This window comes from Bubalus bubalis, chromosome 12, assembly GCF_019923935.1.
Source record: "Bubalus bubalis isolate 160015118507 breed Murrah chromosome 12, NDDB_SH_1, whole genome shotgun sequence".
In the NCBI taxonomy this organism is placed as follows: Eukaryota; Metazoa; Chordata; class Mammalia; order Artiodactyla; family Bovidae; genus Bubalus; species Bubalus bubalis.
In genome coordinates, this window is record NC_059168.1 from 82,847,756 (window position 1) to 82,852,246 (window position 4,491).

At 40.5% G+C, this 4,491-nt stretch overlaps 1 long non-coding RNA gene across 1 annotated transcript; it reads right to left on the reverse strand.

Annotated features, from left to right (window-relative positions):
• Nucleotides 1-571: 571 nt before the first annotated feature.
• On the reverse strand, nucleotides 572-1,861 carry LOC112578205. The gene is made up of 2 exons (XR_003102540.2): nucleotides 1,624-1,861; nucleotides 572-719 (listed from the first exon to the last, which is right to left on the reverse strand). It is a non-coding gene; the product is annotated as an uncharacterized LOC112578205 (long non-coding RNA).
• Nucleotides 1,862-4,491: the final 2,630 nt, after the last annotated feature.

The following is a 4,491-nucleotide window of genomic DNA, read 5'->3' on the forward strand; positions in this document are numbered from 1 at the left end:
TTTATTTAAAAAATCAAAGGGAAGGACACTAATTGTCCCAGCTTGTATCAGGTGTCACTGTTTCTCTAGACCAAGGATTGTTAGCATGGAATATGGGATTTCTAAGAAGAAAGTTGCTTTAATTTGAACCCTTGTTTATGCTGTTTATGATTCTCTGGTGGCTCAGATGGTAAAGAGTCTGCCTGCAATGAAGGAGACCCAGGTTCGATCCCTGGGTTGAAAAGACCCCCTGGAGAAGGAAATGGCAACCCGCTCCAGTGTTCTTGCCTGGAGAATCCCATGGACAGAGGAGCCTGGTGGGCTACAGTCCATGGGGTCATAAAGGGTCGGACACGACTGAGTGACTTCACTTTCACTTTTCGTTTTATGGTGTGGACAAAAAGCCAACCCTGGAGAAAAGGGTGGGAAAGTGGGATGCTTTTCAGGTTAGAAAAATGTATATTATGTATCAATATTATGGTAACTTGCCCTAAATTTCATGGCTAGAATTTGAATGCCAAGTCTTGTTATAGTTCCACTGGATCCTTCTGCTTCTTAAATGAGATAATGTAAAATGTAAAATTAGATAATATAAAATGTAAAACCATTAGTTTTATAGTAGTTTACAGTAGGAGGGCTAGTCCAGTGTCAGTTACTCCGTCGTTGTCAGAAGGGATATTTCTTCATAAACTTCATAGATCACACATACATTTAGGTGGCTGTCAAGTAGAGACCTGGAACTGGAAAATCAGACAGTCAGACTATGTTAAATGTAAAATTTAGGAATTTATAAAACATTTCAGATACTAGAGGTAGAATAATACTATTTCTGAAGTATGGACTTTCTGAAATCTCAATTGAATGCCTGGAATTTTCAACAAGCTTTATCCACTCTGATCAACATGGGCTCTGATATCTCTCAGAACTATTCTTGAGGAATGCTACCCTTTTACAAGTACAGCTTAGTATTCAGCCAAAGATTTAAAGTTAGTTGTTCAGTCACGTCCACCTCTTTGTGACCCCATGTACTGTATCCCACTGGATTCCTCTGTCCAGGGAATTCTCCAGGCAAGAATACCGGAGTGGGTTGCCATTTCCTTCTCCAAGGGACCTTCCCAACCCAGGGACTGAACCTGGGTCTCCTGCATTGCAGACAGATTGCTTACTGTCTGAGCCACCAGGGAAGCCCCAAAACTTAAGGGGGCCCCAAACGCAGGTTTAAAGTACTTTTTCTCTATGCAACTCCCTCCTCTATGCTACCCTCACCTGCAAATTCTGGTCAACCCATTCATCCCCAAATCTGATTTCTGCCTCCTCAGCTCAGGCAGACTGTATTCTGAGAAGTGTTTCCAGGCAGAAAACCAAGGCAATCAGGAGGCTCAGTCTGTGCTTTGATCATCAGTTATTGCTTCTTAGCTCCAAATCTGCTCCCTTGATGCTGGGGCCCTCACTGTACAACCCCTTTATTTCCTTCTCTCAAGGATCACAGTCGAGTGCTATCTGTTGTTTCATGTCTAAAAAGGGTCACTTAATATATTTTCCCCAGTTTTATAGCTGTTTACAGTAGGAGGGCTAGTCCAGTGTCAGTTACTCCGTCATTGTCAGAAGGGATGTTTTTTCATAAACTTCATAGATCAGACATACATTTAGGTGGCTGCCAAGTAGAAGCCTGGAATTGAAAAATCAGACTCTCCTGGACCATTTTTGTTTCTTTCAGTTATGATGAAACAGTGGCTGACCCAGAGATATGCAGGCAGTCTCTCTCTGGAAGTTAAAAGTTGATTCATCTCATAATACCAATTATCCATGTACCTTAGACTTAGGCTTTAAGCTGGAGATAATTGGTGGGGCTAGCCTAAGGCATTCTGAGATGGTGTAGTACCAGCAAGGGGTGTATTGATATAGGATCCTTCATTATTGCCTCCCTTTATTAGTCACATGCATAAATGATGTCATACTCACAGAATGTAAATAGAATGGCAAAAGCACTCATAGCCACACTATATAAAGAAAGTTTTAAGGGACTAAATATGTGACATGAGAAGCATTTTTAATTTTGCAGGGCTGTCACATGGAAGAGAAATTGAATTTGTTCTAGGTGAGTCAGGTGTTGGGAGCAGGATCAATGGGTGTTATAGGAAGAAATAATTTGCTGAATTGAAAAAAGAACTTTCTATCAACCAGGGTTCTCCAAAGATAGAAGAAGCTGTCACTGGAGAGAGTGACTTTATGTCAGTGGAAGTGTATTAGTTTTCTTCTGCAGCCAAATGTTCACAAATTGCCACAACTTTAACAGCTCAAAACAATATCCAGTTTTATCTCAGTTATGTTGGTGAAAATTCCAGGTAGGCTTAGAAGGATACTCTGCTTAGTGTCTCACAAACCTGGGAATCAAGATGTTGGCTAGCCTGGGAGATAATCTGCTTTAGGTTCATCCACATTGTTGACAAAATTTAGTTCTTTGAGGATGTAGGACTGAAGTCCTCATTCCTGACTGACTCTTAGCTAGGGGTCATTTTTAGCTTCTAGAAGCCACCTGGATGCCTTGGCATTTTGTCCACTGCACTTTCAAAGCCAACAGTGGAGTAGTGAGCCCTTCTTGTGCTTCAGATCCCCCTGACTCCTCCTTTTGCTACCAGTTGAGAAAGCTTTTAAGGGCTCATGTGATTAGATTCAGTCCATTCAGACAACTTCTCCTTTTTAAGGTTAACCGTGTCTTATGACACCATCAAGGGAACAGTATTTTCTTACATTTACAGGGTTCAGGGACTAAGGGCTAAGGAATACGGGAGGCTATTTTTAGAATTCTGCCTACCATAGGAGATATCCCCACAGAGAATGGATGACTACTTAACAGGGATGTCATTCAAGCTACTCAAACATAGAATGTGTCCTTTTCAGTCCTGAGATTTTATGAGTATTTTATTTAAATAGGATGCATAATAAAACACTTACTAAAACAGGGACTGAAATAGAGGGCATGTTTGCCCAGAATATGTGTGCATGTTAAGTCGCTAAGTTGTGTCCCACTCTTGCGATGCTGTGTACCGCAGTCTGCCGGGCTTCTTTGTCCATGGGATTTTTCCAGGCAAGAATACTAGAGCTGGTTGCCATTTCCTACTCCAGGAGGCCTTCCCAACTCAAACTTGGGTCTCCTACATTGACAGGCAGATCCTCTATCACTTGCATCAGCTGGGTGACCCAGAGTAGAAAATTTCGTTGCTCTTCTAATATTGAGTAATAAACTTGCACTGTGTCAAGTATTCGTGGTTACAATGCTAAGCCCACAATATTTCTCTTGTTTCCCACCAATAGAGTCATTCCCTCTGGCCACACCCCATAATTGCTCCTTCTACCCGACACCAGAGTAGTCTGCCACAAACCTCTTCTACCTTTCTATGCATCTAAGATGCTTATAGACACTAAAACTTACATTCACTCATTGATATTTTTTGAAATCCTATGTGACAAATTCCTTCCTAAATAATTCAAGGGTTTCAGAGACATGAAGACATGACATCTGTTCCTAAGGAGTAAACCATGTATTAGGGGAAACAAGTTGTGCACAAATAACTGTTATTTAAGACCAAATGTGATATTTTTGTAAATCATTTGTGGGCTAGTGTGGATAAAATGATGTGGAAATTTGAAAAAGGGAGGAATCATCCTTTTGTCCTGGGGGAATCTTGAGAAATATTCTAGGGGAGAGTTGGCTTTTGATCTGGGTCTTGAAAGATAGAAAGGGCTTGGGCATGTAGAAAGGGGGAACTGACATTTCCGACAGAGGGAGCTGTGGGGGCAAAGCTGGAGAAATGGGCTGGAGTCATTTTGTAAGGTCTTGATATGGAGTTTAATTTGATTCAATAGACCATAAAGAACATTCTGCTAAAGGCATATAACAATGCACCTGCCTCCTCCCAAAAAACTTAACAGAAACAAAGCAATTCAGATATTCACAAAGAACTCATGCCCAGGATTATAATGGCACTAAGTAAACTTTAACAAGAAGCAATAAACTAAAAATATTCCTGGGGAAGAAAGAACACCTCGCTTTATCTCATTTGTTCATTTTCCTTTGCCTTTGATTCTCATTGTTCCTATTTTGTAGTTTGAAGCTTCTTTCTGTGTTTGTCAATGAAGTCTGTGCAATGCTTTGAAAGCCCTGGATCCACTTTAAATTCTACTTTTTTTCTCCTCAGTTGCTTTAACCTACGTCTGTCAAAAGCATATTTTGGTTCAGATGAATGTGCATATTCAAAGCCATTTAAAAAATTCCTTTTTAAAATAAAATCAAATCAATTTTACTTCTTGAAGTATTCCCAGGTTGTCTTTACTTTGATTGTAGAGGCTTGTTTTATACACCATAATTCAAAAGCAGGTGCACAGATTTCAGGTCTCTTTGATACAGCAGGGCTTATAACTTTTGAGGACTAGGTGTCTAGCATTAGGTGGCCATTTCATGACCCCTAGAAAGGTTCCAGCTCATCCTTCATTTTCACATGTAGACTCCAG